This window comes from Lolium perenne, chromosome 3, assembly GCF_019359855.2.
Source record: "Lolium perenne isolate Kyuss_39 chromosome 3, Kyuss_2.0, whole genome shotgun sequence".
Classification (NCBI taxonomy): domain Eukaryota; kingdom Viridiplantae; phylum Streptophyta; class Magnoliopsida; order Poales; family Poaceae; genus Lolium; species Lolium perenne.
The window spans coordinates 126,541,441-126,566,121 of record NC_067246.2 but is presented as its reverse complement, the minus strand read 5'-3'; the positions used below and the strand labels follow the sequence as shown (position 1 = coordinate 126,566,121).

Here is a 24,681-nt window from a genome sequence, read left to right as displayed (position 1 = left end):
AAGAGAGGAGGATGATATATGATCAAGAAGAGTGAAAAGTCTAAGCTTGGGGATGCCCCCATGGTTCATCCCTGCATATTTTAAGAAGACTCAAGCGTCTAAGCTTTGGGATGCCCAAGGCATCCCCTTCTTCATCAACTTATCAGGTTTCCTCTATTGAAACTATATTTTTATTCGGTCACATCATATGTGCTTTACTTGGAGCGTCTGTGTGCTTTTATTTTCTTTTGTTTTTGTTTGAATAAGATCGGATCCTAGCAATCCTTGTTTGGGAGAGAGACACGCTCCGCTTTTTCATATGAACACTTGTTCTTCGTTTTACTTTTAATGTTCAATGGTAAAAGTTGGAAGCTACAATACTTATTATTATTTGGTTGGAAACAGAAAATGCCTCATAATGTCTTGGATAATTTGACACTTGGCAATTGTTTTGAGCTCTCAAGTAGATCATGATTAAGTTTTTTCATGTAGTTTAAACCTATTAGTGGAGAACTACTGTAGAGCTTGTTAAAATTGGTTTGCATGATTGGTCTCTCTTAAGGTCTAGATATTTTCTGGTAAAAGTGTTTGAGCAACAAGGAAGACAGTGTAGATTATTATAATGCTTGCAATATGTTCTTATGTAAGTTTTGCTGTACTGGTTCATACTTGTGTTTGCTTCAAACAACCTTGCTAGCCTAAGCCTTGTACTGAGAGGGAATGCTTCTCGTGCATCCAAATCCTTGAGCCAAAAACTATGCCATTTGTGTCCACCATACCTACCTACTATGTGGTATTTCCTGCCATTCCAAAGTAAATTGCTTGAGTGCTACCTTTAAACAATTCAAAATTTATCACCTCTGATTTGTGTCAATGTTTTATAGCTCATGAGGAAGTATGTGGTGTTTATCTTTCAATCTTGTTGGGCAACTTTCACCAATGGACTAGTGGCTTCATCCTCTTATCCAATAATTTTGCAAAAAGAGCTGGCAATGGGATTCCCAGTCCCAAATTAATTAACCTAAATAGACACTCCTCCATGGTATGTGATTGTTGGACGGCACCCGAAGGATTCGGTTAGCCATGGCTTGAGAAAGCAAAGGTGGGGAGGAGTGTCATCATAATAAAACTAAAATAAAAGGCACTCCTTCATGGTATGAGATTGTTGGCAGGCACCCGAGGATTCGGTTAGCCATGGTTTGTGAAGGAAAGGTTGGAAGGAGTGCCACACAAAAATAAAAATAATTCATGGGAGCCGCTCTTTGAAGGTTTGTCTGGCAAGGGGGTTAGAGTGCCCACTACCATTCGTTGACAACAACAAACACCTCTCAAAATTTTACTTTTGATGCTCTCTTTATGTTTTCAAAACCAAAGCTCTAGCACAAATATAGCAATCCCTGCTTCCCTCTGCGAAGGGCCATTCTTTTACTTTTATGTTGAGTCAGTTTACCTACTTCCTTCCACCTTAGAAGCAAACACTTGTGTCAACTGTGCATTGATTCTTACATACTTGCTTATTTGCATTCATCATATTACTCTGTATTGACAATTATCCATGAGATATGCATGTTGAAAGTTGAAAGCAACTGCTGAAACTTATATCTTCCTTTGTGTTGTTTCGATGCTTTTACTTTGAATCTATTGCTTTATGAGTTAACTCTTGTGCAAGACTTTTGATGCTTGTCTTGAAAGTACTCTTCATGAAAAGTTTTGCTATATGTTATCTATTTGTTAGCAACTATAGATTATTGCCTTGAGTCACTTCATTCATTTCATATGCTTCGTAATAGTATGATCAAGGTTATGTAAGTAGCATGTCAGTACAGAAATTATTCTTTTTATCGTTTACCTACTCGAGGACGAGTAGGAACTAAGCTTGGGGATGCTGATACGTCTCCAACGTATCCATAATTTCTGATGTTCCATGCTTGTTTTATGACAATACTTACGTGTTTTGCTTGCACTTTATAATGTTTTTATGCGTTTTCCAGAACTAACCTATTAACAAGATGCCACAGTGCCAGTTCCTGTTTTCTGCTGTTTTTGGTTCCAGAAAGGCTGTTCGGGCAATATTCTCGGAATTGGACGAAATCAACGCCAAAGATCTTATTTTTCCCGGAAGGCTCCAGAACACCGAAGGGGAGTCGGAGGAGGGCCAGAGGGCCACCAGACAATAAGGCGGCGCGGCCCCAGGCCTGGCCGCGCCAGCCTATTGTGAGGAGCCCCCAGGCTCCCCCTTGCGCCGCCTCTTCGCCTATTTAACCCCTTTTGACCTAAAAACTCGATACCTTTTTGACGAAACTCCAGAAAGACTCCAGGGGCGCCGCCGCCATCGCGAAACTCCGATTCGGGGGACAGAAGTGTCTGTTCCGGCACCCTGCCGGGACGGGGAAGTGCCCCCGGGAGCCATCTCCATCGACGCCACCGCCTCCATCATGCTCCGTGAGTAGTTCCCCCATGGACTACGGGTTCTAGCAGTAGCTAGTTGGTACTCTCTATTCCATGTACTTCAATACAATGATCTCATGAGCTGCCTTACATGATTGAGATCCATCTGATGTAATCGGTGTTGTGTTTGTTGGGATCCGATGGATGATACATTATGATTAGTCTATCTATAAAGTTTGTGAAGTTATTGTTGCTGCAATCTTGTTATGCGTAATGCTTGTCACTAGGGCCCGAGTGGCATGATCTTAGATTTAAGCTCTATACTTATTGCTTAGATTGTATCTACAAGTTGTATGCACATGTCGCTGTCCGGAACCAAAGGCCCCGAAGTGGCAGAAATCGGGACAACCGGAGGGGATGGCGGTGATGTGAGGATAACATGTTTTCACCAAGTGTTAACGCTTTGCTCCGGTGCTCTATTAAAAGGAGTACCTTAATATCCAGTAGATTCCCTTGAGGCCCGGCTGCCACTGGCTGGTAGGACAAAAGATGTTGTGCAAGTTTCTCATTGCGAGCACGTACGACTATATATGGAAAACATGCCTACATGATTAATGAATTGATGTTCTTTCTTAATGCTTTATCAATCCTATCAATTGCCCAACTGTAATTTGTTCACCCAACACTTGTTACTTGTTATTGGAGAGTTACCACTAGTGTAGATCGCTGGGAACCCCGGTCCATCTCTCATCATCATAAACTCGTTCTATATATCATTGGAAGTAGTATCAACTATTTTCTGGTGCCATTGCTCCTGTGTTACTGCTGCTTTGTTACTGTTACTATTGCTCTCATATTACTACTGCTTTCACATCACCCCTGTTACTAGTGCTTTTCCAGGTGCAGCTGAATTGACAACTCAGTTGTTAAGGCTTATAAGTATTCTTTACCTCCCCTTGTGTCGAATCAATAAATTTGGGTTTTACTTCCCTCGAAGACTGCCGCGATCCCCTATACTTGTGGGTTATCAAGACTGTTTTCTGGCGCCGTTGCCGGGGAGGCATAGCTCTACTCATAAGTTCACACAGGAGTACACTCTACCTCTCTCTCTGTTTTATTTTATTTTGTTTTGCTTAGTTTACTTTTGTCTAGTTTATTTGTGCTTAGTTTATTTCTGTTTAGTATTATTTTGCTTAGTTTACTTTTGCTTAGTTTCTTTTTGTCTTGTTTTATTTTCCTCATATATCCAAAAATCCATAAAAATTAGAAAAACCTGAAAATTAAAAACTGCTGTTATGGGAGAACCAACATCCTACTTGGAGCTTATAGAATTATATAATAATTATAGAAAATCAAGAGCTGGTGAAGTTATGAAAGCTGTGATAGAAAAATTGAAAACAATTGCTAAAATCTTGCTTAAACGCCATGATATAAACTGTTGCTCTCAACAGGATACTAAACATCTTAAATTTCAATGTGGCTTTAGTGAGGAATTTTTAATTAAGAACTATAATCGGAATAGCTATATTCATTTTGGGTTCGAAGAGGTAGAACAATTTGTCATATTTATGGGAGCCTCTGAGATAGAATCCTTCATGGTTAAGAATTATGAAACTTGTGTTGTTTGTAAGGACCTTAAAGATTATGTCTCTTCTATCTTTAATTTTTGCAATGAAAGTTACAGTGATAATCCTTATATCATTGACTATAAAGAGAGACTCATTAATGCACAAGAATGCACTCACAATTTGCAGGAACCTGTGGAAGAAGAAATTGATGAACCTAAAAGCTCATCGGATGAAAAAGAGGAGGAAATTGATGAACCTGAAAGCTCATTGGATGAAAAAGAAGAGGAGAGTGATGAACAGAATGAGGAAGAATGGATTAGCTACCCATGCCAACCTTCTAATGAGAGTAACTCTTTATCTCTTACACTATTTGATTGTCCTCCATGCTTACCGAAAGAGGTTGAATGTTATGTTCCTGTGGATTCTCTTGAAATAGTACCTATGAGTAATACTTGTGAGAATAATTATGCTACTGTTATTTATGATAATCAATGCTACTTTGATAAATCTTATGATAATGCTTTGTTTGTGCCTGATGTCACAGCATTAACACTTGGTGAATCTACTGGCAATTAAGGTACTCCTTTTAATAGAGCACCGGGCCTCAAGGGAATCTACTGGCAATTAAGGTACTCCTTTTAATAGAGCACCGGAGCAAAGCATTAACACTTGGTGAAAACATGTTATCCTCATATCACAGCCTTCCCCTCCGGTTGTCCCAATTTCTGTCACTTTGGGGCCTCGGGTTTCGGACAGCAATATGTGCAAACAACTTGTAGATACAATCTAAGCAATAAGTATAGAGCTTAAATCTAAGATCATGCCACTCGTGCACTAGTGACAAGCATTAAACACAACAAGATTGCAGCAACAATAACTTCACAAACTTTATAGATAGACTAATCATAATGTATCATCCATCGGATCCCAACAAACACAACACCGATTACATCAGATGAATCTCAATCATGTAAGGCAGCTCATGAGATTATTGTATTGAAGTACATGGGAGAGAGAGAGTACCAACTAGCTACTGCTAGAACCCGTAGTCCATGGGGGAATGATGTCTACGCCCCCCTCCTTTTCCTGTAGACAGTGTTGGGCCTCCAAGAGCAGAGGTTTGTAGAACAGCAGCAAGTTTTCCCTTAAGTGGATCACCCAAGGTTTATCGAACTCAGGGAGGAAGAGGTCAAAGATATCCCTCTCATGCAACCCTGCAACCACAAAGCAAGAAGTCTCTTGTGTCCCCAACCCATCTAATAGGTGCACTAGTTCGGCGAAGAGATAGTGAAATACAGGTGGTATGAATATATATGAGCAGTAGCAACGGCACCAGAAAAATGCTTTGCCCCAGGACAGTAAACAAGCAGTAGTAACGCAAAGAAAGAGTAACGTTAGCAAAAACAGTAAACAAGCAGCGATAGCAGTATTTAGGAACAAGGCCTAGGGATCATACTTTCACTAGTGGACACTCTCAACATTGATCACATAACAGAATAAATAAATGCATACTCTACACTCTTGTTGGATGATGAACACCATTGCGTAGGATTACACGAACCCTCAATGCCGGAGTTAACAACCTCCACAATTCAATGGTCATATTTAAATAACCTTAGAGTGCATGAAAGATCAACACGACTAAACCAAGTACTAACATAGCATGCACACTGTCACCTTCACACTATGTAGGAGGAATAGATCACATCAATATCATCATAGCAATAGTTAACTTCATAATCTACAAGAGATCATAATCATAGCCTACGCCAAGTACTAACACGGATGCACACACTGTCACCATTACACCGTGCAGGAGGAATAAAACTACTTTAATAACATCACTAGAGTAGCACATAGATAAATTGTGATACAAAACACATTGCAATCATAAAGAGATATAAATAAGCACTTCACTATGCCATCCATAACAGTGAATAAGTATTCTGTGAAATATAGCCTAAGAGACCCACACGGTGCACACACTGTCACCTTTACACACGTGGGACAAGGAGTCTCCGGAGATCACATAAGTAAAATCCACTTGACTAGCATAATGACATCTAGATTACAAGCATCATCATATGAATCTCAATCATGTAAGGCAGCTCATGAGATTATTGTATTGAAGTACATAGGAGAGAGATTAACCACATAGCTACCGGTACAGCCCCGAGCCTTGATGGAGAACTACTCCCTCCTCATGGGAGACAGCAGCGTTGATGAAGATGGCGGTGATGTCGATGGAGAAGCCTTCCGGGGGCACTTCCCCGTCCCGGCGGCGTGCCGGAACAGAGACTCCTGTCCCCCAGATCTTGGCTTCGCGATGGCGGCGGCTCTGGAAGGTTTCTCGTACCGTGGCTTTTCCGTCTCGAGGTTTTAGGTCGAGGGGGCTTAAATAGGCGAAGAGGCAGCGTCAGAAGGTCAACGGGGCGACGACACCATAGGGCCACGCGGCCAGGGGGTGGGCCGCGCCGGCCTATCATCTGGGGCCCCTGTGGCCCCCCTCTGGCGACTCTCGGGTGTTCTGGATGCTTCCGGGGATTCTAAGATCTTCTGCGTTGATTTCGTCCGATTCCGAGAATATTTCCTGTGGGGACCCCGGACTAGCTGTCCGAAATTCCCTGTTATGTATACAGTTCACGATCCCATGATCAGTGCGCCGTGAACACATAACCGAACTGATATCAAATTACACCATCCATTACAAAGCGGAATAAGAAAATTACAACATGGTCACATGACCAATACTTACATAATAGCCTCGAAGGGCCTAACTAAAACATCAGAGTAGCATCATCAATTCAGCAGCGCAGTACCCAAGTCATCTGCCATAACCCTACAGGCAGCTGACTGGGAAGACGTTCCTAGCTCGCATAGACATCGCCAACTCCTTCTTCATCCGTCGTGTTCCTCCAAGTCTGGCCAAGTAAATAGCCAGGGACAAAGCCGTGAGTACATTTGAATTGTACTCGCAAACCATCAAGAAGGGTGCTAACAATGCTAACTAAAAGAGACAAGAGAGGAAGAATAGTTTCTCTTGTGGATATAGCATGTGAAAGAGAAATAGTTTCTCTTGTGGATGTAGCATGAGAAAGAGAAATAGTTTCTCTTGTGGATGTAGCATCCCATCATCACAGTTGAAGGGGACACTAAGATGATCCTATGACATCTCTATATCATTATTGAAGAAGATACTTCAAAAGAGTTCTACAACATAAAACACTAGGAAGGGAGTAACCCAGTTTATTTCCTTTCCGACCATCTCCATATGGTCAACCAAACCATTCTAGTACCCTTCCGGTACTCCGAAAACAAGTTCCTTTTTCCTTTGGTAAACACTTTCTCAAACAAAACTCATCAGGCTAAGCAACAGCCATTTCAACCGTCCATGACCGCCGACACGGCTATTCGAATAGATTTGACTCTGCAGAGTTTGCACACTTTCCCCACAAGATCCGTGAGTTTATCATGTGGGCATCATCCCTGCATATCAACTATGCCATGAAAAAAAACTCGGACATAGCCTTTCGCCTATTCGTCTTAGCACGGGATCCTACCCTATGGAGTATGTACCTCCCCGGCACCGTGGCAGCTTACCTCACTTTGAGCGTGGCTCCACCGCCAAGCCAGGAGACCCATAGTGTCTTCTGGACGGGTCAGCCCCGAAGGCCTCCCGTTATACTATTGTCTCCACCAACGACAATCCGGATTCAGGGGTAACCTTACCCTTATATAGTTGTGCGGTGTCCCATGTTAAGAAGAACAAACTACGAGCTAAGCCCCGTCCCACCCCAGGGTAATGTGGTTGCGCGGGTTAATTGTCACGGGTGAATACTTAGGCGCCAAAGTTTTCAAAAACAAGATTTTCTTTCCAACCATCTTTGCCAAGATCCTTTCCTTTCATAAACACACGCTTGGGTAAGTCCAACTCACCCAAGGTTTTCAAAAATTCTTTTCAACAAGGTATTTTTCCAAGGGGGGGTCCCAACCTATAGTTTTATGAAGGAACTAAGAGTCTCAATGACATGATGCTAGCCATCATACCACTAAGGGGATGATAATTGAGGTGTTAAGGGGATCATACATACTTAGGATAAGCATGTATAGGGACAACATAATTAAGATGATTCAAACAGGGGTCATGATGTTAATCATCATACCACTAAGAAGATGACAACATGGATATGGTCAAGAGGGCATACATGCTTAGGGTACGCATGCATAACATCAACAAGGGGGTTAACATACTTGGGAGCAAGTATGCAAAGCATCAACAAGGGGTTCAACATACTTTGGGAATAAGTATGCATAGAGTAGAGGACCAAAAATCACACATGATACAAGGAACCAAGTATATAATGGAGCAATGAGCACAACAAGAAGGATAAATAGCAAGAGATCAAAAGATGGCTTGCCTTGGCTTATTTGTCCCTGTACTTCTTCAACTCCATCCATATAAGAATCCCAACAACATATATAAATAAAATCCTCGTCCGATTCCACTTCTTCTTCTTCTCCGGAATTGTTCGTATCTATCGACGGAAAAAATAAAAGGAACACAAACAATCACATTGCCTCAACAAGACAACATTCAACAATCAACAACTAACCAAGCAGCCAAGGTATAACATACTAATGACCTGTAGATACCACAAAACAACTTTAAGAGTTTTAATTTAGAAAACCCCATTTATTTACCTAGTAAAGGTATGAGTGCATCACAACTTAGCAATTGCCTCTCTCGGTTATCACCATGGTATAAACCAATTATCCCCTGGTATATAACATCATGAAGAGGACAAGAGCATTAGTTTGGCATCACAAACATGCACAACATACTTTCAAACATTTTTGGAAAAGTACAAATCAGTTTTCCTAATTTAATTTGCTCACTTAACACTATACAAAAATAGGAAGCAAACCATATACCACATCATTTGAAAACTTAAGCCAAACAAAAGAGTTAATGTTAGGTTGCAAAGGTTTTGTTTTGCAAGCATAAAACAAAGGTTGCCCACCTCTACTAAAAAGAGTTGGTCAAGGGTTTTAAATAAACCGAAAGGTTTTGCTTCAACAATGCATGTCACACATAAACATTACTAACAGCAACAAATATGTATGAACAGAGACTAATAAAAAATTTCCTAGATGGCCTGTACTAATACAAGACTAACCCAATTGGAATCACCCAAAAATATTAAACCTACAATTTTAGGAATTTCTTTGAATCTGACTGTACAGAAAACAAGATCTGTAAGCCATAAATCGTAGAAAAATCCTAAAAATATGAGGCCACTGGCATTTGAAAGGTAATTAAACATAGAAGCATACACAATTGGATTTGGGTTAAAATTGTTTCTGAAACTCTCACAAATGGATTGACAATTTTACTGCATGTTTTCACCATTTGCTTTAACTATGGAGTTGCAGAACAGATAAAGGTTTGAAACTTGTTTGAGATGATTAAGAAAACATTCAGTAATCCTATAGAATTGGAATCACTCAATTAGGTTCAAAAATGGATTTTGGATGAATTAAAAGCTAACAGCCATGTCTGCAGAACACACAGAACAAGTTTAATTCACCACAAATCGTACATAAATCATAAAAATATGATGTCAGCTGCATCTGAAAGATATTGAATAGGTGGTCCTTACCCAGTTGGTTTCATTCAAAAATTCGTTTCCAAGCTCCTGGTTTAATTCGACAAAGTCAGATCTGACCAGATCTTGATCTGTGAACCATTTCAATTTCAGGAAGTCATTTGAAGTGAAACCAACTCCAAAATGAAGGCACTGGAGTGGGCTTTCATCCATAGTTGAGTTTGCTCAAAAAGGTTTTGTAAAACGGAAGAAATCTAACAAACAGTGATTCTGCATGTTTTCAGAACTTTATTTACCATGCAAAATCCGTAATGAATTTGAGGATGAGACCAACGCCAAGTTGTAGATATTTTCAACACCTATATGCAGAACTTTGAATCATTCGATTTGGATCTGCACACAAGATTTGGTGGATTTTACAAGTTCGTACCAGAATCTAAAACAGCAAGATACAGAAATTACTGCAAGGTTTTGGACGAACTTTGCTCAAGAACTTCAGATCTGAGGATAGCTCAACCTTCTCCATGCTTGGACCAACATGCACCTGCATCAAGATCCAATCTAGTGAGAGGAGAAAGGAGAAAGTGAGCTGGACTCATCAAAGATTAGGGGAGAAGAGAGTGAGAGGGAAGCTCTCATGGTGAGGGGAAGCTTGAGGAAGGAGGGGAGCTGCATCTTGGCTGGTTTTCATGGCCATGGCCGGCCATGGGAGCAAGGGGCAGCACCATTTCGTGGTGGAGGGCAGGAGGAGAGTGTGAGGGAGTGGAGAGTGAGAAGAAATGAAGCAAAGGGGAGGAGGTGGCCGGCTAGGGCCAATTTATAGAGGGAGAGGGGTGGCTGCCTCCTTTTTTTGATTGGCCAAGGTGGGTGGCTGCCCATTTATTGATTGGATTAGGTGGGAGGAAAGGCTTGTGGAGGAAGAAAGTGAGAAGCACAATGGCTGGCCGAAATTCTTGTCATGGCCGGCTCCTTCATGTGCCACTCTAAAATGAATCATCAAAGGGAGTTTCCAACAAGCATGTTGAGTATAGTGGAGCCTCATTATTTCTTGCCAAGATGGTGGCTTAGATGATGTGTAAGGAAGTATAAAGGAACTTGAGATGTAGGAAGAGTGTGATGGTGATGGTGGTGTACAAGTTTTCAAGTGTAAGCTATTTTGGAGATGGCCGCCACAAGTTTTTGAGACTTGACTACTCCAAACTATTTGAGACACATGGTGCTCAAGTGTCTATGCAAGACACACGACACCACTTGTGTTATGCAAAGAAAATAGGTTTCTTAAATTGATAAAGAGCCTAAGGTTTAGAAGGATAGTGATGGAAATAATGATACAGTAACAATGATGAATATGGTGACACAAATCATAAATTCATGAGGTCAAGGTGGTGATGGAAAAGAATAGATGATTGAGATGGGTATGATGAAATATAAGTTGCTCTACAAATGAGAGGTCAATTGGGAGTGGTTTGAAAGTATCAAATGATCATCCATTTGATCAAGAATTGGAGGATGAAGGAACATTATGGGGTAGATCAGAGATGTACACAAGATGTGCAAGAGTTGTCATTTGAAATAGAACTTATTTGAAAAGTATTTTGAACACCTCAATTGTCTAGGGACAATTGGGAATGAACTCAAGTGGAATGAAATTTGAGAGTGTTGAGATAAAACTAGTTGGAACATAGGAGTTCAAAATATTCTACTTACTTTCCCCAGTAAAGTAGAGTTTTTCTCAAATGTAAAAATAAGCAAGAGGGAAAACAAGAAATGGTGTAGGTACCATAACAAGCTTTTTGTTAAAAAGAAAGCCAAATAGAGAGTAATGTTTTTTTATAGATCAGTACTTGGTAGAAATGGGAAGAAAAACAAAACCCATTTCAGTTCCTTGTTTTCTTTGCAGAAATATCTTGAAAAGATTTATAAAACTAGAGGTAGTTTTGTGATGAAAACTAGAGAAGGAAAATCAATTGGGTTTTTGAGAAAGAAAACTAATTTAGGGAGAAGTGTTCTCAAGGGTAGATGGTGGCTACAAAATGTACCCATCATTCCCACTCTTGGTTTTGTGAAGATAAAACTTGGATAAAAATAAAAACAAGAGGTAAAAAGAGGAAGAAGTGATCTGGTGCTGGAACATGGGATAGGATACCAGATCAAGTTGAATATATGAGTTGCAAGGATTGACTGAGACATGCAGGACGTGGAGGTTGAAGAGGATGTTGCATAGATGAGATCCATGCATTGAAGTCAACAATAACAGTTGTGGGTGCTTAGAAATTAACTGCCAAAGTCTGGACATTTTAAGCCTGTCAACACAGATGGTCGACATGGCCTCAAAACCAACAAGGATGAGTGGGTATAAGAGAGGGATGTAACTAGGGGTAGACGATCCCAAGTTTTGAATTAAGGGCGATTGAGCTATCTTATACCACAAAGAGAAAAATCAAGATGGCACACACTCATGTTGCCATCAGAAGAAGAATTTGATGTAGTAAAAAGGAAAATTATTTTACCTAAGTCACTCATGTGTTTTATTAGGTGAGTTGTTTGTCTGACCACTAGAGGTGTTGTTCTTTGAGGTAACTCAAGGCAAAACTCAACAAGCAATTCAAGACAATTCATCTAGCAGCAGATCAAAGCAATTCATCACAACAAACAGACCAAGGCAATTCATCTAATTAGTCTTTAGAAAAAGTTTTTGTTCCCCCTAATTTTTGCATTAAGGACAATTAATCAAGGTTGCAAAAGTTGGGGTGTTACAGATCTTCCACCCTTAAAATAATCTCGTCCCGAGATTACTGAGGGTAGAACTAGAAGGGTTGTAAAGTTTAATGAAAATTAGACTCCGTTCTTCTGTCGGCGTGCTGTTGTAGAGAAGGTCGTTGCTTCATCTTCTGGGAGACATGATGGATTTCTTCCGAGGGAAAGCTTCGTGAAGGGTTAACTACTCCATGCAGGTGTTGGATCTGTAGTTTCTTCACGATCCTGGCGGAGGTTCAAGACCGTGGGAGAGTGAGTGCACCCAACGGTGCTTGAGCAGGGTTGAAAACTTTTTAGAGTTAGCTTGATTTTAGTGGAAGACGAAGTCTTCCACCCTTAAGGTTGTTCAGCGGGGTTCCTGAAAACTTAGAGCCTCAGCCACGGGTCTTGTCAGGCGCTTTTGGGAGAAGTCATTGATCTCTCGTCTTGAGTCGAACATCTTCTGGGGGCGTTGTGTAGTCCACGGCTTCGAGGGGAGCTAGTGCAATCCCACGTTTCCAACGTTGTTCTAGAAAGATTTAAAATTTGAGGGGTAGCTCCAACTTTTAGTGGAAGACGAAGTCTTCCACCCTTAAGATTTTTCATCGGGTTTTTGGAAAAACTCAGAGCGTCTGCCTTGCGGTCCTGTCGGGGGCTTCTGAAGAAGTCATTGATCTTCTTTGTTCAATTGAAGAATCTTCGGGGGCGACGTGCAGACCACCACTTCAAGAGGCACTCACGGTGTTAACTGAGCCATATGGGACGCTCGGCGAGTTAGTAAGTTGCTGAAACACCTAGTTGGTATCCATATGAAACAGCAACAGAGGTCGTCGAAGACAATCTTCAGCTTGCGGGTTGGTGCTGACTTACAGCAGTTGGTGAGCGGTAAGTTGCACCTAGTCTTTAGTTCTTGAGGTATCTTCCGGAGTCTTCACTTGATGAGGACCAGATGAACCATGTGATGTAGCTCGGCTTTGATGCTATTGTCCTCTCGGCTTGTTAGACGGCGTGTTAGAGGGTGGTTTCAAGAAGATATCTTCGAGGTTAGTGCGGTTATGCTCTAAGGTTAGACCAAATTAGTATGTCTTCTGGTAGAGGTACAGTCACTCTTGAAGGTAGGGGCTTCTGCTTTCTTGATGAAGTGGAGATGCTTCAGCGGATCTTGAAGGTATTGGCTTTTGCTTTGTTGGCGTAGTAGAGATGCTTCAGATGACCTTGAAAGTAGTCGGCGTAGATAGGGGTCTGAGTTAGTTTCCCTGACGGTTGAAAAACAACTGCTAACGGGTTTAGAGTTAGAGTCTTTCGTTAATCTACCCAACTAACTAGCAGTTAGCAATACATCGGCGAGGCAAACTTTAATCCTATCATTGCATGTGACACCCATACAACCATAACCAGAGACAAAATATCACTAACAGAGGCTACTGGTATTTTTCCTAGATGCACAGTAACAAAACAAGATCAACACAATTGGAATCATTCAAAAATATTTATTTTTCAATTTTTGAGACTCAAAATACTAACCAGAAACAGTGATCAAGTTTTATTTATTAAAAATCGCACAAAAATCCTAAAAATACAAGGTCTGTGGCATCGGAAAGATAATTTCATACTGGTTCTAGTGCAATTTGAATCACATCAATCGGAGCTACCAAACTATTTTTATTAGCAAAACAGTATACTGGCAGATTTCTGTTTTTAATTTCTGTTTTACAAATTTCAAACAATTAAAAAGGGCGGGAACGTCTAAATAGCAAGACATACATGCACACAGCAAACAGATACAAACACTCAAGGCAGCACACTAGGGAACTACAAGCAATCATCAAACCAGACGTGGTACTCTAAGTACCCATAAATTCCTAATGCGCGGGTTTATCTCAATCAAAGCGATTGAGTTTGCCCTATCCATCCTATTGGTTTGGGGGCTGGTCACATATGTTGATGTCTTCACATTGTCGGCATCAGCTTCAACTTGGATTCTTGTCGCAGTTGGTGGTGAAGGGGCTAGGCGTTGAGTCATTGATGTCGAGGCAGAGGAGAAAACTGTGTAGAACTTCTAGTCTCGGTATCCCGGAAACATGAGGTCTTCGAAGAGGTAGCTGTCGAGGTGCTCCCGAAGTCGAGATCTTCTCATACCTGGCCTAAAAGTTACTAGTCAAGAAACTGAGGAGTTGATCCCTGACGACTGCAAAAAGTGCAAGTCCACGGAGGAAGAAGGTCAGCTCCTTGACAGACTTTGGTGATAACCAAAGACATGATCTTATTATCTCTTTTATGTGCACACTAAGTCGGCCTCCAATCTTCAATAGTTGTCGTTGGAGATACGTGAGACTTCATAAAAGGTTGATCCATCTTTGACTTCGAGTCTCCGGGTCTGAGTTGGGGACATCGTCCAACATGTAGGTTTGAAGTGGTTGAGACAGTAGAGCAAGAATTTTCAAACCTTTTTATAAAGCGGAGAGATAAGAATTTAGAAGCTTTGAATAAATAAGAGGAGTAGAAGCTATACTTCCGACTAAAGAAAGATTTTGTTTCGTAAATAGTTTTTCCCAAGTACTTGTTTTCCTAACTAACGTCCATGCTAACTAAGGTCTCCTACAGTCAGGATAGCTCTGATACCAGCTCTGTGGGGACCCCGGACTAGCTGTCCGAAATTCCCTGTTATGTATACAGTTCACGATCCCATGATCAGTGCGCCGTGAACACATAACCGAACTGATATCAAATTACACCATCCATTACAAAGCGGAATAAGAAAATTACAACATGGTCACATGACCAATACTTACATAATAGCCTCGAAGGGCCTAACTAAAACATCAGAGTAGCATCATCAATTCAGCAGCGCAGTACCCAAGTCATCTGCCATAACCCTACAGGCAGCTGACTGGGAAGACGTTCCTAGCTCGCATAGACATCGCCAACTCCTTCTTCATCCATCGTGTTCCTCCAAGTCTGGCCAAGTAAATAGCCAGGGACAAAGCCGTGAGTACATTTGAATTGTACTCGCAAACCATCAAGAAGGGTGCTAACAATGCTAACTAAAAGAGACAAGAGAGGAAGAATAGTTTCTCTTGTGGATATAGCATGTGAAAGAGAAATAGTTTCTCTTGTGGATGTAGCATGAGAAAGAGAAATAGTTTCTCTTGTGGATGTAGCATCCCATCATCACAGTTGAAGGGGACACTAAGATGATCCTATGACATCTCTATATCATTATTGAAGAAGATACTTCAAAAGAGTTCTACAACATAAAACACTAGGAAGGGAGTAACCCAGTTTATTTCCTTTCCGACCATCTCCATATGGTCAACCAAACCATTCTAGTACCCTTCCAGTACTCCGAAAACAAGTTCCTTTTTCCTTTGGTAAACACTTTCTCAAACAAAACTCATCAGGCTAAGCAACAGCCATTTCAACCGTCCATGACCGCGGACACGGCTATTCGAATAGATTTGATGCTGCAGAGTTTGCACACTTTCCCCACAAGATCCGTGAGTTTATCATGTGGGCATCATCCCTGCATATCAACTATGCCATGACAAAAACTCGGACATAGCCTTTCGCCTATTCGTCTTAGCACGGGATCCTACCCTATGGAGTATGTACCTCCCCGGCACCGTGGCAGCTTACCTCACTTTGAGCGTGGCTCCACCGCCAAGCCAGGAGACCCATAGTGTCTTCTGGACGGGTCAGCCCCGAAGGCCTCCCGTTATACTATTGTCTCCACCAACGACAATCCGGATTCAGGGGTAACCTTACCCTTATATAGTTGTGCGGTGTCCCATGTTAAGAAGAACAAACTACGAGCTAAGCCCCGTCCCACCCCAGGGTAATGTGGTTGCGCGGGTTAATTGTCACGGGTGAATACTTAGGCGCCAAAGTTTTCAAAAACAAGATTTTCTTTCCAACCATCTTTGCCAAGATCCTTTCCTTTCATAAACACACGCTTGGGTAAGTCCAACTCACCCAAGGTTTTCAAAAATTCTTTTCAACAAGGTATTTTTCCAAGGGGGGGTCCCAACCTATAGTTTTATGAAGGAACTAAGAGTCTCAATGACATGATGCTAGCCATCATACCACTAAGGGGATGATAATTGAGGTGTTAAGGGGATCATACATACTTAGGATAAGCATGTATAGGGACAACATAATTAAGATGATTCAAACAGGGGTCATGATGTTAATCATCATACCACTAAGAAGATGACAACATGGATATGGTCAAGAGGGCATACATGCTTAGGGTACGCATGCATAACATCAACAAGGGGGTTAACATACTTGGGAGCAAGTATGCAAAGCATCAACAAGGGGTTCAACATACTTTGGGAATAAGTATGCATAGAGTAGAGGACCAAAAATCACACATGATACAAGGAACCAAGTATATAATGGAGCAATGAGCACAACAAGAAGGATAAATAGCAAGAGATCAAAAGATGGCTTGCCTTGGCTTATTTGTCCCTGTACTTCTTCAACTCCATCCATATAAGAATCCCAACAACATATATAAATAAAATCCTCGTCCGATTCCACTTCTTCTTCTTCTCCGGAATTGTTCGTATCTATCGACGGAAAAAATAAAAGGAACACAAACAATCACATTGCCTCAACAAGACAACATTCAACAATCAACAACTAACCAAGCAGCCAAGGTATAACATACTAATGACCTGTAGATACCACAAAACAACTTTAAGAGTTTTAATTTAGAAAACCCCATTTATTTACCTAGTAAAGGTATGAGTGCATCACAACTTAGCAATTGCCTCTCTCGGTTATCACCATGGTATAAACCAATTATCCCCTGGTATATAACATCATGAAGAGGACAAGAGCATTAGTTTGGCATCACAAACATGCACAACATACTTTCAAACATTTTTGGAAAAGTACAAATCAGTTTTCCTAATTTAATTTGCTCACTTAACACTATACAAAAATAGGAAGCAAACCATATACCACATCATTTGAAAACTTAAGCCAAACAAAAGAGTTAATGTTAGGTTGCAAAGGTTTTGTTTTGCAAGCATAAAACAAAGGTTGCCCACCTCTACTAAAAAGAGTTGGTCAAGGGTTTTAAATAAACCGAAAGGTTTTGCTTCAACAATGCATGTCACACATAAACATTACTAACAGCAACAAATATGTATGAACAGAGACTAATAAAATTTTTCCTAGATGGCCTGTACTAATACAAGACTAACCCAATTGGAATCACCCAAAAATATTAAACCTACAATTTTAGGAATTTCTTTGAATCTGACTGTACAGAAAACAAGATCTGTAAGCCATAAATCGTAGAAAATCCTAAAAATATAAGGCCACTGGCATTTGAAAGGTAATTAAACATAGAAGCATACACAATTGGATTTGGGTTAAAATTGTTTCTGAAACTCTCACAAATGGATTGACAATTTTACTGTATGTTTTCACCATTTGCTTTAACTATGGAGTTGCAGAATAGATAAAGGTTTGAAACTTGTTTGAGATGATTAAGAAAACATTCAGTAATCCTATAGAATTGGAATCACTCAATTAGGTTCAAAAATGGATTTTGGATGAATTAAAAGCTAACAGCCATATCTGCAGAACACACAGAACAAGTTTAATTCACTACAAATCGTACATAAATCATAAAAATATGAGGTCAGCTGCATCTGAAAGATATTGAATAGGTGGTCCTTACCCAGTTGGTTTCATTCAAAAATTCGTTTCCAAGCTCCTGGTTTAATTCGACAAATTCAGATCTGACCAGATCTTGATCTGTGAACCATTTCAATTTCAGGAAGGCATTTGAAGTGAAACCAACGCCAAAATGAAGGCACTGGAGTGGGCTTTCACCCATAGTTGAGTTTGCTCAAAAAGGTTTTGTAAAACGGAAGAAATCTAACAAACAGTGATTCTGCATGTTTGCAGAACTTTATTTACCATGCAAAATCCGTAATGAATTTGAGGATGAGACCAACGCCAAGTTGTAGATCTTTTCAACACCTATATGCAGAACTTTGAATCACTCGATTTGGATCTACACACAAGATTTGGCGGATTTTACAAGTTCGTACCAGAATCTGAAACAGCAAGATACAGAAATTACTGCAAGGTTTTGGACGAACTTTGCTCAAGAACTTCAGATCTGAGGATAGCTCAACCTTCTCCATGCTTGGACCAACATGCACCTGCATCAAGATCCAATCTAGTGAGAGGAGAAAGGAGAAAGTGAGCTGGACTCATCAAAGATTAGGGGAGAAGAGAGTGAGAGGGAAGCTCTCATGGTGAGGGGAAGCTTGAGGAAGGAGGGGAGCTGCATCTTGGCTGGTTTTCATGGCCATGGCCGGCCATGGGAGCAAGGGGCAGCACCATTTCGTGGTGGAGGGCAGGAGGAGAGTGTGAGGGAGTGGAGAGTGAGAAGAAATGAAGCAAAGGGGAGGAGGTGGCCGGCTAGGGCCAATTTATAGAGGGAGAGGGGTGGCTGCCTCCTTTTTTTGATTGGCCAAGGTGGGTGGCTGCCCATTTATTGATTGGATTAGGTGGGAGGAAAGGCTTGTGGAGGAAGAAAGTGAGAAGCACAATGGCTGGCCGAAATTCTTGTCATGGCCGGCTCCTTCATGTGCCATTCTAAAATGAATCATCAAAGGGAGTTTCCAACAAGCATGTTGAGTATAGTGGAGCCTCATTATTTCTTGCCAAGATGGTGGCTTAGATGATGTGTAAGAAAGTATAAAGGAACTCGAGATGTAGGAAGAGTGTGATGGTGATGGTGGTGTACAAGTTTTCAAGTGTAAGCTATTTTGGAGATGGTCGCCACAAGTTTTTGAGACTTGACTACTCCAAACTATTTGAGACACATGGTGCTCAAGTGCCTATGCAAGACACACGACACCACTTGTGTTATGCAAAGAAAATAGGTTTCTTAAATTGATAAAGAGCCTAAGGTTTAGAAGGATAGTGATGGAAATAATGATACAGTAACAATGATGAATATGGTGACACAAATCATAAATTCATGAGGTCAAGGTGGTGATGGAAAAGAATAGATGATTGAGATGGGTATGATGAAATATAAGTTGCTCTACAAATGAGAGGTCAATTGGGAGTGGTTTGAAAGTATCAAATGATCATCCATTTGATCAAGAATTGGAGGATGAAGGAACATTGTGGGGTAGATCAGAGATGTACACAAGATGTGCAAGAGTTGTCATTTGAAATAGAACTTATTTGAAAAGTATTTTGAACACCTCAATTGTCTAGGGACAATTGGGAATGAACTCAAGTGGAATGAAATTTGAGAGTGTTGAGATAAAACTAGTTGGAACATAGGAGTTCAAAATATTCTACTTACTTTCCCCAGTAAAGTAGAGTTTTTCTCAAATGTAAAAATAAGCAAGAGGGAAAACAAGAAATGGTGTAGGTACCATAACAAGCTTTTTGTTAAAAAGAAAGCCAAATAGAGAGTAATGTTTTTTTATAGATCAGTACTTGGTAGAAATGGGAAGAAAAACAAAACCCATTTCAGTTCCTTGTTTTCTTTGCAGAAATATCTTGAAAAGATTTATAAAACTAGAGGTAGTTTTGTGATGAAAACTAGAGAAGGAAAATCAATTGGGTTTTTGAGAAAGAAAACTAATTTAGGGAGAAGTGTTCTCAAGGGTAGATGGTGGCTACAAAATGTACCCATCATTCCCACTCTTGGTTTTGTGAAGATAAAACTTGGATAAAAATAAAAACAAGAGGTAAAAAGAGGAAGAAGTGATCTGGTGCTGGAACATGGGATAGGATACCAGATCAAGTTGAATATATGAGTTGCAAGGATTGACTGAGACATGCAGGACGTGGAGGTTGAAGAGGATGTTGCATAGATGAGATCCATGCATTGAAGTCAACAATAACAGTTGTGGGTGCTTAGAAATTAACTGCCAAAGTCTGGACATTTTAAGCCTGTCAACACAGATGGTCGACATGGCCTCAAAACCAACAAGGATGAGTGGGTATAAGAGAGGGATGTAACTAGGGGTAGACGATCCCAAGTTTTGAATTAAGGGCGATTGAGCTATCTTATACCACAAAGAGAAAAATCAAGATGGCACACACTCATGTTGCCATCAGAAGAAGAATTTGATGTAGTAAAAAGGAAAACAATTTTACCTAAGTCACTCATGTGTTTTATTAGGTGAGTTGTTTGTCTGACCACTAGGGGTGTTGTTCTTTGAGGTAACTCAAGGCAAAACTCAACAAGCAATTCGAGACAATTCATCTAGCAGCAGATCAAAGCAATTCATCACAACAAACAGACCAAGGCAATTCATCTAATTAGTCTTTAGAAAAAGTTTTTGTTCCCCCTAATTTTTGCATTAAGGACAATTAATCAAGGTTGCAAAAGTTGGGGTGTTACATTTCCTTACTAGGATTTCTGAAACCAAAAACAGCAGAAAATAGCAACTGGCCCTTCGGCATCTCGTCAATAGGTTAGTTCCAGAAAACGCATAATTATGACATAAAGTGTGCATAAAACATGTAGATATCATCAATAATGTGGCATGGAACATAAGAAATTATCGATACGTCGGAGACGTATCAGGGAACTACTCACGGAGCATGATGGAGGCGGTGGCGTCGATGGAGATGGCTTCCGGGGGCACTTACCCGTCCCGGCAGCGTGTCGGAACAGCGATTATGTCCCCCGAATTGGAGTTTCGCGATGGCGGCGGCGCCCCTGGAGTCTTTCTGGAGTTTCGTCAATTGGCCTCGCGTTTTTAGGTCGCAAGGGACTTCATAGGCGAAGAGGCGGAGTCGGAGGGGCCACGGGGCCCCCTCCCCATAGGCTGGTGCGGCCAGGGGCCACCCGCGCCGCCATATGGTGTGGGCCCCCTGCTTCCCGCCTCCGACTCTCCTTCGGTGTTCTGGAACTTTCCGGGGAAAATAAGATATTTGGTCTTTGTTTCGTCGAATTCCGAGAATATTGCCCGAACAGTCTTTCTGGAACCAAAAATAACAGAAAACAGGAACTGGCACTTCGGCATCTTGTTAATAGGTTAGTTCCGGAAAATGCATGAAACCATTATAAAGTGCGAGCAAAACATGTAGGTATTGTCATAAAACTAGCATGGAACATCAGAAATTATAGATACGTTGGAGACGTATCAACCATCCTTTCCTATTCCTACTCATTTTCTATTTTTAAATTTTTCTATCTGATGAATTAAAGAGACCAACTTAGGGAGTAGGAATCTCCGACTCCCTAACTTTGGTTACCTTTATGTTTACAAGTTTTAGAAAATGTAAAATTGAACTCTTGATGTACTCAATGATGTATCCTACAAATCTTAATTTGAAAACATCTATACTTAATTAAAAAAAATGAAAAGTAAGGAAGTGATGCAAACCCCTAGTGATGCCGCCACTAGGGTTCCAGGTGCAAACCCTAGTCCAATTCAGACTAGGTGGCAGTGTGATGCATCTTTACTTCTTGGGGGCCTTCTTGTGGAGATTAGGTTTCCATTTGTTGCAGCCTGGAGGATGCTTCATCCTGGCGTGGAGCTTCTTCGGCTCTGGCATGGTATGACCTCACTGATCTCCTATCTTTTACATGTGACCTTGTTGGCAAGAACGGCGCTCCACGGCCCAGAGCGAGTGGGTAGGCAGCGCTCTCCATGAGTAGCTTGGTGGGTCCGGTGCAACCTTGCCCGATGGTTTTCTCACCAGGCGAGGTTTTGTTCTAGCTCGGTAGTCTACACTACGGGAGAATTGCCGTACGCCGAAGGCCAGGCGATGTGCCGACGGCCAAATGTCGGGGCCGTCGGCACAGTAGCCTCCGGAGCGCGGCGACGAGGATGACCGTCGGCGTTAAATTAGCCGTCGGTACAGGCTGGATGTACCGACGCTCACCGTCGGCACAGTTCTGGCCGTCGGCACAGGACCAGTCTAGCCGTCGGCACAACATTTTTTTTTCTTTTTTTTCCACTACAGACCTGTGCCGACGGTTTAACGGTCGGCATAGCCTTTTCCTACTTCTCCATGGCAGTCTTCAAAAAAGCATAACTAAATCATTCTAACTGAGAAAAATAAGTATAATATATCAAACTTTGCAGAAAAACAAGATCTGTCATAGAAAAATATCAAAAATGGAATATTTCGAATACCTAAATAAATTTTCTTAGAAATGAGCTATAATGTTCCAGGTTTCATGGATTTCACACACGCCAAAAATGAAAAATGGTCGCTCGTGGGTTGGATTAGAAATCCACGTCTGGGGTATTGCTTACCATCCTAGGGCCCACACACGTGCCAAATATGACATTGTTTTGGCAAATTATGCCATGCTGAGGCCGTTTCCCACCTCATTTCCCCTGAAATCCATAGAACCCCGGACGTGATAGCTCTTTTCGTGAAGGGTTTTCCAAAACAATTGCCACATCCCAGTTTTGACAAACGGAATAGTTACTATGACATACAAAATGACACCATGCGGCTCAGTGGGATTTTTTGACTTCGTTCAAATTGCCATCTGGCCAAAACAGGCCCCCCAGGACATGCGGTATCGCCGTACCGGGCGTGCGGGTGCACCCATTCGCGAAAAAACTAAACGGACAAAAATTAGCACATATAATGATGCGTCGTAGAACTAAAAACATTTTTTCCGGAATTTCTGGAGCAACGGCTAGTTGAGCCCTAGTTCAAATCCGGTCAGTTTCCAGCGGATTCGGCGGGACACCGCCGGAAGCCGCATGGGTTCTCAAATAGCTAACGCGTGTACATGCCATGTGATAGGTGGTGCGTAGGTGGTCTACTATCATCGCACGGAGGTTTCACGTCATACTAAAATGCGCCCCATGTAGCTGCTTCACAAATAAAAACCGTTTTGGCACGCTAAAAATGAAACGATGGTCGCCCTTGGGTCGGATTAGAAATCCGCATCCGGGGTCTTGCTTCCCATCCTAGGGCCCACACACGTGCCAAATATGACCTCGTTTCGGGAAACTATGCCATGCTTAGGCCGTTTCCCACCTCATTTCCCCTGAAATCCATAGAACTCCGGACGTGATAGCCCTTTTCGTGAAGGGTTTTTCAAAATAATTGTCGTATCCTAGTTTTGACAAACGGAATAATTACCATGACATATAAAATGACGCCACGCGACTCCGTGGGATTTTTTTTGACTTCGTTCAAATTGCCATCTGGCCAAAACAGGGCCACCAGGACATGCGGTATCGCCGTACCGGGCGTGCGGGTGCACCCATTCGCGAACAAACTAAACGGACAAAAAATAGCACATATAATGATGCGTCATAGAACTAAAAACACTTTTTTTCGGAATTTCTGGAGTGACGGATAGTTGAGCCCTAGTTCAAATCCGGTCAGTTTCTAGCGGATTCGGCGGGACACCGCCGGAAGCCGCATAGGTTCTCAAATAGCTAACGCGTGTACATGCCATGTGATAGGTGGTGCGTAGGTGGTCTACTATCATCGCACGGAGGTTTCACGTCATACTAAAATGCGCCCCATGTAGCTGCTTCACAAATAAAAACCGTTTGGGCACGCTAAAAATGAAAAGATGGTTTCCCGTGAGCCGGATTAGAAATCCGCGTCCGAGGTCTTGCTTCCCATCCTAGGGCCAACACACGTGCCAAATATGACCTCATTTCGGCAAACTATGTCATGCCGAGGCCGTTTCCCACCTCATTTCCGATAAAGTCAACCAGATTTAAACTAGAGGTACTTGATCTATTGCTCATAATTTTTGGGTAAATTAAATTTTAGGTTCAAAATATGATATGATGTCATATTTGTATTCCTCTCATTTTTCTGATCAATTTAGACATATTATTTGCCAAATTCGTATTTACTGATATTAATTATTCCATATTAAATAAAAAGACAAAAATGAAATCATTTAATTGTTTTTCAAATTCTATATTATTATTATTTATATATATTCATTGTTGTTTACTTAAGTAATTGTTTAGAATTCAAAAATATAGAGATGTGGCAGCACGGTCAAAGGGTTAATATGATTGATATGGTAGTATTAACAACAAGGGTGTCATTTCTGAGAACCAAGAAGTTAAGCGTGCTGGGGCGGGAGTAGTGTGAGGATGGGTGACCAACTGGGAAGTTTGACTACAAGTGCAATTTGACCTAATATTAGGCGTACTAAGTGTAAGTGTGATTGTGAAAGATTAACAAGTAAAAAAGAATAAGAAAAAATTGGAAAAAATATTTTTTAAAAAAACATAATTTGAATCTTTTTTCAAAAAAAAATTGAAAATTTTGAAATACTATGCCGACGGTATAACCGTCGGCACAACAATCTGTGCCGACGGCCAGTCTGTGCCGACGGTGATCGGGCAGTCCCCGACCAGAACTATGCCGACGACGCTACGCCGACGGTCACCGTCGGC

The 24,681-nt window shown here is 41.3% G+C and overlaps 2 long non-coding RNA genes across 2 annotated transcripts; both read right to left on the bottom strand.

Moving 5' to 3' along the window:
• Positions 1-7,614: 7,614 nt before the first annotated feature.
• LOC127342334 (uncharacterized) lies at positions 7,615-10,419 on the bottom strand. Its single transcript, XR_011754109.1, has 5 exons — positions 10,023-10,419; positions 9,838-9,934; positions 9,596-9,672; positions 8,637-8,712; positions 7,615-8,470 (listed from the first exon to the last, which is right to left on the bottom strand). It is a non-coding gene; the product is annotated as an uncharacterized lncRNA (long non-coding RNA).
• A 5,573-nt stretch (positions 10,420-15,992) lies between these two features.
• Positions 15,993-18,710, bottom strand: LOC139837578 (uncharacterized). Its single transcript, XR_011754108.1, has 5 exons — positions 18,400-18,710; positions 18,215-18,311; positions 17,973-18,049; positions 17,015-17,090; positions 15,993-16,848 (listed from the first exon to the last, which is right to left on the bottom strand). It is a non-coding gene; the product is annotated as an uncharacterized lncRNA (long non-coding RNA).
• Between the last annotated feature and the right edge of the window lie 5,971 nt (positions 18,711-24,681).